Raw genomic sequence first — 13537 nt, 5'->3', positions numbered from 1 at the left:
AATGGCTTCGGGGAACAATGTGACAAGTATTGGTAAGTATGTTACTCTATGTTATATGTACTGTATGTCTATGTATGTATTGTATGAATGTATTGTATGTAGTATGTATGTAGTATATATGTGGTATGTATGTAGCATGTAGTATGTATGTAGTATGTATGTAGCATGCATGTAGCATGCAGTATGTATGTAGCATGCATGTAGTATATATGTAGTATGTATGTAGTATGTATGTAGTATGTATGTGGTATGTATGTAGCATGCATGTAGTATGTATGTAGTATGTATGTAGTATATATGTGGTATGTATGTAGCATGTAGTATGTATGTAGCATGTAGTATATATGTAGTATGTATGTAGCATGTAGTATATATGTAGTATGCATGTTGCATGCATGTAGTATATATGTAGTATGTATGTTGCATGTAGTATATATGTAGTATGAATGTAGCATGTATGTAGTATGTAGTATGAATGTAGCATGTATGTAGTATGCATGTTGTATGTATGTAGCATGTATGTAGCATGTAATTTTTTTTTTTTTTTTTACATTCAACACATTAGCCGGATGATGGGACTACTACTGTCCCATCATTGGCTAATGTGTCAATCACTGTCATGGTAGCAGGCATCGCCCGATGGGACTTGTAGTCCCATCGGACGATGCCTGCACAGACCCCCGAAGCCTGCACAGCCCCCCGACAGGCCGGCACAGCCCCCCGGAGCCTGCACAGCCCCCCGGCAGGCCGGCACAGCCCCCCGGAGCCTGCACAGCCCCCCAGCAGGCCGGCACAGCCCCCCCGGCAGGCCGGCACAGCCCCCCCGGCAGGCCGGCACAGCCCCCCGGCAGGCCGGCACAAACCACCGGAGCCTGCACAGACCCCCTGGCAGGCCGGCACAGCCCGCCGAAAGGCCCGTACAGACCCCAGAGAGGCTGTACAAGGGAAAAACAGGATTTTTCTTATTCCGATACCGGAAGTCCCATAGACTTGAATGGGACTTCCGGTATCGGAATCGGCGATACCGATACTTTTTTTTAAGATCGGCCGATCCATTCCGATCCGATACTTTGAAGTATCGGACGGTATCGCTCAACTCTAATAGTAATACATTTACTCTATATTCCACAGCACTTTACTAATCAGGGAATATGTTTGAACTGTATAAGAAATTAGCCAGAAATTTACTATTCAACAATCAAATATGTAGAATAAGAACGTTGCTAGCAAGCTTGCAATCTATAAGATATACAGCACTAGTAAGTCAATTACCGTATTTTTATGCCATAATACATGTTACTTGTCATAAGCTACAAAGTGGACAAACCTCCAGCAAACAGTTTACAGTTTACATAACTTATAAAAACAATTTAAACCTTTTTATACTCAAGTGGCTTTACTTCAATTGTATCATCACTAAACACAGGTATTAAATCATACGTATGAAATACACTTGTCAAAAAATAAAGGAAACACTTAAACAACACAAAGTAACTCCATGTCAATCACACTTCTGTGAAATCAACCTGTCCAGTTATGAAGCAACACTGATTGTGAATCAATTTCTCCTGCTGTTGTGCAAATGGAACAGACAACAGGTAGAAATGATAGGCAATTAGCAAGACAACCCCTATAAAGGAGTGGTTCTGCAGGGTGTGACCACAGAACCAGATCTCTGTTCTCATCCTTTTTGGCTGTTGTTTTGATCACTTTTGCATTTTGTCATTGCTCTCACCCCTAGAGGTACTGTTCAGTAGGATGAGGTGGTGTCTAGAACCCACAGAAGTTGCTCAGTTAGTGCAGCTCATCCAGGATGGCACATCAGTGTGAGCTGTGACAAGAAGGGTACCTGTGTCTATCAGCAATGTGTCCAGAGTATGGAGCAAATACCAGGAGAAAAGCCAGTACACCAGGAGATGTGGAGGGGGCTGTAAGAGGGCAACAACCCAGCAGCAGGACCACTACCTCCTCCTTTGTGCAAGGAAGAACAGGAGGACCAGTGCCAGAGGCCTGCAAAATGACCTCCAGCGGGCCACTAACATTCATGTTAGCCAAAAGATTATTAAGGAGAAAAATTAATACCCAGGTAAATAAGTTATAACTACATTCAAGTATCAGATATCACCTCCCTACTAAACAGAATCCCTCAATGTCTGTCTGCTATTTCATCCTTCTTCTCCGCTAGATTTCTAAAACTTAATATGGACAAAGCAGAATTAATCATCTTTCGCCCATCTCACGTGACTCCCCCAACAGACCTATCCATTAAAGTAAATGGCTGCCCACTCTCCAGTCCCACAAGCTCGCTGCCTCGGGGTTATCCTTGACACTGATCTCTCCTTCAAACCACATATTTAAGCCCTTTCTGCTCTGCCGACTTCAACTCAAAAATATTTCATGAATCCGTACATTCCTCAACCAAGAATCTGCAAAAACCCTAGTCCATGCCCTCATCATCTCCTGCCTTAACTACTGCAACCTCCTGCTCTGTGGCCTCCCCTCTAACACTCTCGCCATCCTCTAATTTATTCTTAACTCTGCTGCCCAACTAATCCACCTGTCCCCCCGCTATTCCCCGGCCTCTCCCCTCTGTCAATCCCTGCACTGGCTCCCCATTACCCAAAGACTCCAGTTCAAAACCCTAACTATGACATACAAAGCCATCCACAATCTGAGTCCTCCGTACATCTGTGACCTAGTCTCCCAGTACTTACCTGCATGAAAAAAAACAGACGTCAGACAAAAATTAGCCCTAAAGAAAAAAACGATAAATGAGCTGGTGAGAGATTGACATCAGTTAGGTTAATTACCTTAAAATCATCACCACGGTCCACATCCTGATATTTGATGTATTTACGTCCATATGTCCTTTAACAAGTATTGTATCCTCTTTGATTTATTTGCAGCTCTTTGTTATTTGACACGACAGAACAGTGGGCGGCACGGTGGCTCAGTGGATAGCACTGCAGCGCTGGGGTCCTGGGTTCAAATCCCACCAAGGACAACATCTACAAGGAGTTTGTATGTTCTCCCCGTGTTTGCATGGGTTTCCTTCCACATTCTAAATACATACTGATAGGGAATTTAGATTGCGAGCCCCATCAGAGACAGTGATGATAATGTGTGCAAACTGTAAAGCGCTGTGGAATATAAGCGCTACATAAAAATAATGATTATTATAAAAATAAAGATTATTATTGCAGATATGATGAAGTACTGGAGATCGATGCTTATCTACTTCAAAATTAGTATCACTGTTGTCAGTATTCTTATCTGAATTGTCCCAAAAATTGTAGAGATTTGCGTAAGCCAGTGGATGTCCCGGCTTTATCATCCATGGTAGGGGGGTTTGCTCCTAAAATGCAAAATACACTTTAGCCAAAAGATTTTTAAGGATAAAAATTGATACCCAGGTAAATAAATTAGAACTACATTCAAGTAGACACCATAACGTTATTTCAAAGAAAAAACTACTTGAAAAATATGTAAAAAAAATATAAATGACATAATAATAATAATAATAATAATAATAATAATAATCTTTATTTATATAGCGCCAACATATTCCGCAGCGCTTTACAGTTGAACAGTTTCAAACACAACAGTCATAAGTAACAACGTTAACAATACAATAATTAAAGCGAAATAAGACGACCCTGCTCGTGGAGCTTACAATCTACAATGAGGTGGGGGGGATACAAAGCACAGGTTTGTATTTACAATGATGTATTTACAATGACGGTCCAGCCATCTTCAGGGGGTGGGGGTTAGATGGAGATAGTGAATGGGCTACACACACACAAACATGACTTTGATTACTGAATGTGATAGGCCGCTCTGAACAAATGTGTTTTGAGCGAGCGCCTAAAACTATGCAAATTGTGGATGGTCCTAATATTTTGGGGTAGAGCATTCCAGAGGATTGGCGCAGCACGGGAGAAGTCTTGGAGTCGGGAGTGGGAGGTACGGATTAGGGCAGAGGTTAGTCGAAAGTCATTTGCAGAGCGCAGCGGTCGGTTAGGCCGATAGACAGAAATGAGGGAGGAGATGTAAGGGGGTGCCGCACTGTGGAGAGCTTTGTGGGTGAGAACAAGTACTTTGAATTGTACCCTGTAATGAATTGGCAGCCAGTGTAACGACTGGCGAAGAGCGGACGCGTCTGAGAAACGATTAGCCAGATGGACAACCCTGGCTGCTGCATTAAGGATAGACTGGAGAGGGGAGAGTCGAGTGAGAGGGAGGCCAATTAATAGAGCATTACATTCCATATAACAAATGTAAATTTTATTGGAGAGGAACACCTGCCCTTATTGGCCCATGCTTGATCCACTATGCATAAAAATCTGCACAATTCCTCCACCCCATCACTTCCTGACAATGCAACGTGTCAAACGTGCGTTGGAGTGTGGAGTGGCGGTCTCTACACATGCAGCATGAGTTCTGGTTAGTACCAATGCTTTAATCATGCATACTTTTGATGATACACTCTAATGTTATGTTGCACTGTAGTTTATTATTTATGAAATATATAGAGAAGCTGGGATCATGAATTGAACCTGCTGCATAGACTTCTGAATGGATTTATGTAATGAGACCTGAACTATTATCATTAAATATACATATATTTTTTATATTGTACTGTATATTATTTGTCAGGTGATGATATATCCTACATATAATTTTACATCTTCCATTTGAATATTCATGCAGCAGACTTTAATCCATAGTATGTGTTGTGCTATACAGCTGTTATTAATAGTGTCACAAGTGTTGACCCGCTCCCCCTTGTTTTTAATATGTCTTTCCCAATCAGTATGTTCTGTGATATGTTTTAATTTATTTATGTCCTGTTTGGTGTTCCTCTCCAATAAAATTTATATTTGTTATATGGAATGAAATGATGTTGTTTATATTTTTTACATATTTTTCAAGTAGTTTTTTCTTTGCACTAACATTCATGTGTCTGCTCAAACTGTCAGAAACAAACTCCATGAGAGTGTTATGAGGGCCCAACGTCCACAAGTGGGTGTTATGCTTACAGCAGGGCGATTGGCATTTGCCAAAGAACACTAAAATTGTCATATTCTACATTGGCGCCCTATGCTTTTCATGGTTGAGAGAAGGTTTACACTGAGCACATGTGACAGTTATGACGGAGTGCATAGACACCGTGGAGAATGTTCTGCCGCCTGCAACATGCTCCAAGCATAACCGGTTTGGCAGTGGGTCTGTAATGGTGTGAGGAAGCAAATCTTTGGAGGGCCACACAGCCCTCCATGTGCTTATTCATTCTCGTCTCGACTATTGTAACTCTCTTCTAATCGGTCTCCCTCTTACCAAACTCTCCCCTCTCCAATCTGTCTTAAATGCTGCAGCCAGGATCATATTCCTCACCAATCGTTACACCGATGCCTCTACCTTGTGCCAGTCATTACACTGGCTACCCATCCACTCAAGAATTCAGTATAAACTTATTACCCTCACCCACAAAGCCCTCCATAGCTCAGCACCACCTTACATCTCCTTCCTTGTTTCAGTATACCACCCTACCCGCGCCCTCCGTTCTGCTGATGACCTGAGGTTAGCATCCTCAATAGTCAGAACCTCCCACTCCCGTCTCCAAGACTTTACACGTGCCGCGCCAATTCTTTGGAATGCACTTCCCAGATCAATACGATTAGTCCCCAATCCCCACAACTTTAAGCGTGCCCTGAAAACGCATTTATTCAGACTGGCCTATCGCCTCAACACATTAACCTAATCTATCCCTGTGTGGCAAAGCCAAAAGTTTGACCATAACCAGATTTCCTGCATCATGTTCCCACATGCTTTATGCATCCATTAGCCCTCTGTGTTTGTACTGTTATACACTTAACATTATGGCTGGTCCATACAATCAGGGCAACTGTTACCACCCACCTTTCGTGTGTACCTCTTTCCTCATAGACTGTAAGCTTGCGAGCAGGGCCCTTTTTCCTCTTGGTATTTGTTATAATCTACTGTATGTGATTATTGTTATGCTGTAATGTCTATTGTCTGTACAAATCCCCTCTGAAATGTAAAGTGCTGCGGAATATGTCGGCGCTATAAAAATAAAATTTATTATTAGTATGTGCTAGCCAGAGGAACCCTGACTGTAATTAGGTACCAGAATGAAATCCTCAGACCCACTGTGAGATCATATGCAGGTGCAGTGGGCCCTGGGTTCCTTCTGATGCAAGACAATGCTAGGCCTCATGTACCTGAAGTGTGTCAGCAATTTCTGCATGATGAATTCCTTGTTGCTATGGACTGATCTGCCTGTTCCCCAGGCACATCTAGGACATCATGTCTCGTTCCATCCACCAGGAGTTGACTGATTCTTTAATCCAGGTCTGGGAGATCCCTCAGGATACCATCTGGCACCTCATAAGGACCATGCCCACGCATTGTCGGGAGGTCATACAGGCATGTAGAGGCCATACACAGACTGTGTATCATTTCCTTGCCATGAGACGTTTCCACTGAAGTTAGATCAGCCTATCATTTGATTTTGATTTTCCCCTTTGATTTTGAGTACCATTCCATATCCAGACCTCCATGGGATATTCATTTTGAATTACCTTGATGATTTTTATCCTTTATTGTTCCCAACGCATTCCATTTTGTAATGAATAAAGATTTGCAACTGGAATATTTCATTCTATGATATCTAGGATGTGGTATTTTAGTGTTACCTTTATCGTTTTGAGCAGTGTATCATTAATGGTTTGCAACATTATTTCTGCTTTGTATAATCAGAAGTTGGAATAAATAATGAAGTTTTTACCCTAAAGATTCGTATTTGACAACATAAAAAATAAATCAATATGGCCACTCCCAGAATTAAATTGAGGCACTTAAAAAAAAAACAAGTTGAGTATGTGGGAGGATACAACCTTTACAGGCCACCTGCATGGGAGTTTAGAAAAAGAGAAAAGGCAATCCAAATGTGTTACCCTCAATATAAGACACAGCGAGCAAAGGATTTTATATGCACACCTCCCTGGGTTGTGACCTGGTACAACTCCATACCTGTAAGAATGAAGAGCTGCTACTCTAACCACTGTGCCACAAATTGATGGGAAGAAACGTATTGAAATCAAACAGGAAAAAAAGTGGTAATTCCCAGGTATTCATGTATACCTGATGAAGGAGTCAACCCGACTTCAAAACCTTTTTATGAATGACTCAAGATCTAGAGAACATACACCCTTGCCTTCACTCTATGGCAACGCTCGGGAATTACTGCTCTTTTTCCTGTTTGGTTCGAATATGAATGAGAGTGTGGTTGGTACAGGTGCACACAGAGGCTTTTTTATTTTTACGTCTGACATATGTCCTTAAATTGGTTTCTCCTAACTTTAGATTGATTTACCATCATCTCCTCACATATAGACTTTAGAGTAAAAATCGCCATTGAGACTACAGTGAGTTAAAAAATGTTTTCTTGTATTAACAAGGGAAGAAAAGTTGCTGATTTTCTCATAGCTAGAAAGATGTAATTTTCTGCATCTCACAAATATAAGCAGACTAAAAAGAAATCTAGATGAATCTAAATAAGGAAAGCTGTTTTGTTCAGGCATAGCAGGCATGGAATGTATCCTGCCGGGGGTCGCTGGAAATAGTTAATTGGAATAATTCTAAATGTAATATGGTTCAGTTTTCACTCTGCCTAGTTGTCTACTTCTGAGAACTACCTCAGCTAAATGGAAAGAAAGCATAATAATCTATACATGTACATGAAAGGAAAATAATGGTCTATCAGTGCCCTAGCCAAAACCTCACAGCTTGTAAAATACATGCCATATCTTTTCTTACAGTAATGTAAGCATTACATAAGGCCTCCTGTAGGTCTAAGTTGTATGTATATGCTATGCAGCTTACATAGCCTACGACGGGCTTATTAGGTACCATAGTGTGCCCACTATTTCTAATGGATTTATATATGACACATGGCATGCAGCATAACACAACAACAATCGAAAGGAAACAAAAGGAATATAGCACACATAGCAGGGCACAGACCGCCTACAAACGTGTAATATAGACCCCGAGGGAATTGTCACCATACAGAGCCATAATATATGACATGACATGTATACAGCGAACTGTGCAAAAGTTTAAGGCCGGTGTGGAAAAAATGTTACAAAGTAAGAATTTTTTCAAAATTAGAAAATTAAAGGTTCATTTGTTTGTATTTTTAACAATGTTTATTAGCAAGAAAACACTATTGCTGAAGACAGAAACTCATGCACTATTAGACAGTAGTAAAGAGTAGTTGTTGCAATATATACAGTAATGAGAATTATCCCAACTTATGAGATCATGAGTTGACAAGACTTGCTCATCCTCACTCGATTCACTTGTATTGAGTGAGACCGCACACATCTATTCGGTATGTGGCCAGACGTATGCAAATCGCATACTTGCAGTCATGTGACTGCCCGCTCTTGCTGCCAACATCAGAGAATTCTGTTGACGTTCAGTGCATTCTCTGTGAGGATTCAATAGTCTTTAGTCACATAGAGTGACTGCGGACTTTCTTCCCAAACTTGGACAATCTTTTTATTTTTGCCTTGACAAATCCTAAGATGTACAGTGTGAAAAAAAGATGTATATCCATTGAACTCGCAGAATAAGTCTAGTCTTTCCTATGCAGATCAAAATAAGTAATCAGTGCAGTGTATTTAATATAGACTGTACATGAAATTTGCATCTCAGACCCCCACAGACAGCAGAGGTGCCCTGTAAAATACAAGTACGTGAGCAACGAGCCCTTCAGTAGTATATGAGAAAAATGAAAAACAAATTCAAAAGAAAGTAGCGGAGTTTCGAATAGCAAATGATACAGTTCTTTCTTTCATTTTCTAAAGCTGGAATAAATTAACTTATCTGAATAATGTGGTGTTACATGGCCATCCTTGTAATCTTGTAAATCAAGGACATCTCAAGTCAAAATCAAAGCAGCTCCCACAGAGCAAGTCTCTTCTGGCTCATAGAGAGGAATCCTATCATAGAATATGAACAAATATTGTGTTCATGAGTGAAAAAACAAAAGGGCAAAGCCAGCTCACCGACAACCACCGCAGGTGCACGCAACTCCGTCTTGATAGAACGTCAGAATATACAAGAAAAGTTCATGTTCCAGCTCCATAAAATATCTTTTCCACCTTTATTAATCCATATTAAAACGATACAGGTGGTGAGTACAGCTTTAGCTTTGACAAAGATTGTTATTCAGATCGAAACGCGTCACTTATTTCCCTTTGTTCACACACTCTGAGGAGTACTCACCACCTGTATCATTTTACTATCTAATATAATAAATGCGCTAAGCAGCTTCCGTCCGGTTGTAACGCAGCTTCTGTCCGGTTGTAACTTGGTGACGTCACATCCAGACAGAAGCTGCCTTTGGCGGTAGCACTGTGCCTCTTCTGCCCCCCTGCACACTCCCCGACACCATATACCTTCCTAACACACACCTTCCTCACCATGCCAGCCGTCACCACACACCTCTTGCCATGTTAACCCTCAACACACACTCCTCCTCAAGACACACACCTCCTCAACACACACTCCTCTCACCTTTCACCATCTCCACTCACGTCCCCCCCCTTTCACTCCACATACGACCCTTTCTCTCACTCCGTCTCTCATACTCACCACTGCTCCACGATCGCCGTCGGCATCGGCAAGATCCCCGACATCTTCTTCCACCGGCACCATCCTGGATCCAGACGGTGCCCACGCCGGCAACATGCTCTTGCGGCTAAATCCCGCGATACTCAAGATGGCATCGGCGAAATCTCGCGAGATTTCGCCTACGTCATCTTGAGGATCGCGGGATATCGCCGATCCAAGATGGCGTCACCGCAAGTACATGTCGCCAGCGTGGACGACGTCGGGATCCCGCGGAATTTCGTCATTTACCTCACGCCGACTTGCTGTGCGGACGTGTTGCCTTGCTCCTCTGCCTGTTCACTGCCGGTGTCTAATTTCAGGGCCAATTTGCCTCTACCACTTCATAACTACTGCTGGGCAATTACAGGGCCAATTTTGCCTCGACTAGGAGGACACCAGTTTCTTCAAACGTTAAGCATACTACAGGAGGACCCCAGTTTAATTCTTCTGCATAATTACACCAGTTAATAAGTCATTTATCTCACGCCATTTATATGCCCTGTTTTGCTGTACCCCACTTCTATAAGAAGACTAAAAGTACTATAAGTATCTGTTTACACTACAATACTCCAGGACGCCTTCTTCACTGCCAGATAGCACTTTACATACATCAGTAATACTGTCCCTCTTGAGGCTCACTATGTAAATATCCTATCCACATAAAAACATAGGTGTGATACATTTACACATAATTCTCAATATTACTGTAACACACATTAAGAATAAGAGGGGAGATGTGTATCATCAAAATTCTTTCATTTGGTGATATAATCCCGGATGTCAAGGTCCAGCATCATATTTGCTGCTGAGATATGTTATTTCCTCTTTTAACAGGGCTGGGTTTTTGTGAACAGCTAAAGAGATAGGCGGGATGGCTGTTCACCACCATCTCCTTCTCAAGGCGTGCTGCTCACAGTGCCGCACAACACATGGTCAACGCTACATCACTATCCTCCCGATGCGATAGCATCGGGCCTTAATCTAGTGGATTAATAAAGATGGAAGATATGTTATGGAGCTGGAACATGAACTTTTCTTGTATTGTGTTCATGAGACAACCCTTTTAAAGAGGTATTCCAATCTCCAAGATCCTATCGCAATATATAGTAGGTGTCATAATAATAATATAATAACAGCAAATACCTCCAATTAAAAATGTAATATGGTTCTTCTGATTCACTATGTTGCTTACCCCATGTGTAGGGCATTGCAGTAACTTTGGCATCAATGGTTATGACCTCTCATATAGTGACAGTTAATTAATTGATATTAGTCATAACCATGGATACCTTATCTAGTGCAATGGGGTAAGCGACATAACGAATCAGAAGAACTATACACATTTCTAATTGTAGGTATTTGCTAATATTATCATTATGCCTACTACATATTGGGATGGGAATACCCTTTTAATAGAAGGATGAAATCTGTATCTAAAGGAAGAACAAATGTAACAGTCTTATCCAGGCTCTAGCATTTGAGGGGTATAAAGGCACTAGTATTATAAATGGCAGGAGAAAGTCGGGGGTCCCATTACAGAAGTTGCATACTTGTTGGTTACAATGAGAAAAGCTAATTATGTGCGTGTATCCTTATAAATAATGGGTGCTACAATTCATCTAGTAATGCTGACTGCTTCCCTCTATAATGTGTTTTAGTTGGAAATATGCCTAGACTTCGATGGCTGTGAGACCTGATAACAAAGTGTTAAAATAATACCACAGAAAGCATTACTTACATTCTCATTGATTCTGCTGATTTTTACTTAGACTTGTAATACTTTGTTTCGTGAAGAGCCTTCCTATCACAGCAAGGCTAAATAGGAAGATTTATCTTTCAGACACTTCATAAATACCATCCGCACAGTCAAATAAGAGCAGGAAATACAATGGACCAGCATCACCGCTCGGGTAATAGGTTAATGGATATAAACAAACTAAGGTCTCATTCATCACAATAGTGCCGCTGCTTTCTCCCTAAAGAATCCTGACTGCAGAATTAATCAAACTAACATTTTTGAATTAGCATTATTATTATTCATTATTTATAAATGACACCATATTTCACAGCCTTGAACAGCACAAAGCACAGCGACCTTATATAGTGGCATGTAAAAGTTTGGGTACCCCTGCTCAAAATTACTGTTATTGTAAACAGTTAAACAAGCTGAAGATTAATTGATCTCTAAAAGGCCTAAAGTTAAAGATAACACATTTCCTTTGTATTTTAGGCAATTTTTTTCTTTTACATTTTAAAAATTACAAAAGGAAAATAAGCAGATGCACCATGCATGGTTCATACTTAGTAGCACCCCCTTTTGAAAGCTTGTAAATGTTTTTTGTAGCAAGCCGAGAATCTTTTATTTCTTGTTTGAGGGATTTTCATCCATTCTTCCTTGGAAAATTCTTCCAGTTCTGTTAGAGTACTGAGTCGGCTTGCAGGCACTGTTATTTTGAGGTCTAGCCATAGATTTTCAATGATGTTCAGGTCAGGGGAGTGTGAGGGCCATTATAAAACCTTCAGCTTGTACCTTTTAAAGTAGTCTATTGTGGACTTTAACGTGTGTTTAGGATCATTATCCATTTGAAGAAGCCATCCTCTCTTGAACTTCAGCTTTTTTACAGATGGTATTATGCTTGCATCAAGAATTTGTTGAAATTTCATTGAATCCATTCTTCCCTCTACCCGTGAAATATTCCCTGTGCCACTGCCTGCAATACAATCCCAAAGAATGATTAATCCACCCCCATGCTTAATGGCTGGCGAGATGTTATTTTCCTGAAATTCTGTGCCCCATTTTTCTTCACACATACCTTTGATCATTGCAGCCAAAAAGTTATATTTCAACCTCATCAGTCTACAGGACTTGTTTCCAAAATGCATCAGGCTTGTTTATATATTCTTCTGATACTGAATGTTATGGTGTGGACGCAGGAGTGGTTTTCTTCCGATGATTCTACCATAAAGGACATATTTGTGCAGGTTTCTCTGAACAGTAGAGCAATCTATCACAACTCCAGAGTCTGCTAAAACTTTCTGAAGGTCTTTTGCAGACAAGCAGGGGGTTCTGATTTGCCTCTCTAGCAATCCTAAAAACAGCTGTTACTGAAATTGTGCTTGGTCTTCCAGACATTATTTTGACTTCCACTGTTCCTGTTAACTGCCATTTCTTAATTACATTTCAAATTGAGGAAAGAGCTATTTGAAAACAGTTTGCTATCTTCTTATAGCCTTCTCCTGCTTTGTAGGCCTCCACCATTTTAATCTTCAGAGTGCTAAGCAGCTGCTTAGAAGAACCCATGGCTGCTGTTTTTTGGCACAAGGTTAGAGGAGGCTTGGTTTTTATATAGCGGAGAAATTTGCATCACCTGGCCTTTCCTAACAGTGATAGTGAACAAGTCATAAACCTAACAGGCTAATTAATGTCTGAAACTTTGGTCAAAGTTATCTGACCACACAAATCTCTATGGGTGCCCAATCTTTTGCATTTCCCATTTTCCTTTTGGTAATTTTTAAAATGTAAAAAAATGATAATATATTATTTTTTGCCCTTTTAGAGATAATTTCACTGCAACTTACTTATATTCAGAATAACAGTACTTTTGATCAGAGGTGCCCAAACTTCTACATACCACTGTATATGAAGGGGCTGGCTGCCTGGACTAATGGATGGTGTGAACCTGTAGAGGCTTTCTCTTCTTCACAGATATCTTTAGTCACCCTATTTTTAGCCTTTGTCACACGGTGACATATAGTTGTCAGAGAGGCAACATCATCTACATCAGGGGTCTCAAACACGTGGCCTGTGGGCTGCATGTGGCCCCTGAGGCTGCTT

Source organism: Dendrobates tinctorius, unplaced genomic scaffold, assembly GCF_039654945.1.
Source record: "Dendrobates tinctorius isolate UK_male_01 unplaced genomic scaffold, ASM3965494v1 ptg000265l, whole genome shotgun sequence".
Lineage (NCBI taxonomy): Eukaryota > Metazoa > Chordata > Amphibia > Anura > Dendrobatidae > Dendrobates > Dendrobates tinctorius.
The sequence above is the reverse complement of the archived record's forward strand: the minus strand, read 5'-3'. Positions refer to the sequence as shown.